Here is a 558-nt window from a genome sequence, read left to right as displayed (position 1 = left end):
GAGTGTTTAGCGGTACGTCTAGACGTAACGGTAGAAGTAGTAAAAGTTACATCCAAGCGTAAAAGTAAACAAAAAAATGTTAGGTCCAGCGTGATAACACTACAAAAACAGCTTGTTAATCGTTCTGATATAATTGGCAGCTGTGGCGTAGTAGGTTAGAGGACTGGTGAGGTCGGTGGGTCGAGCCTCATTGCAGTTTTTGTTACTATTTCTTTTTTTTTGTTCGCGCATGTATTGTTTTATCATTTGCGCATCCTCATCGGCCTCCCGTCAGCCTGACTTGCTGCTGGTGGTGGTCCTATCCTCAGGCCCTTTAATATTGGATGTTTGATGACTCTGGCAGAACTGACTATATTTATTATGATAAGGTGTTTTGCAAATTATTGCTCTTAATCGGCGAGACACAAAGCGACACGAAAAGCTCAAATGCAGCTCGCTGCATTGGTTTCTCCGGCACACGTGTCAGGAATGTTGATTTCCACGGTTTATGAAAGTTTTGATGACTGAAAGGCGCAGTGCAACGTAGTCTCAAAAACCTTTTTTTTTATGTTGCTCAGT

The sequence above is a fragment of the Rhipicephalus microplus genome, chromosome 2 (assembly GCF_043290135.1).
Source record: "Rhipicephalus microplus isolate Deutch F79 chromosome 2, USDA_Rmic, whole genome shotgun sequence".
In the NCBI taxonomy this organism is placed as follows: domain Eukaryota; kingdom Metazoa; phylum Arthropoda; class Arachnida; order Ixodida; family Ixodidae; genus Rhipicephalus; species Rhipicephalus microplus.
The sequence above is the reverse complement of the archived record's forward strand: the minus strand, read 5'-3'. Positions refer to the sequence as shown.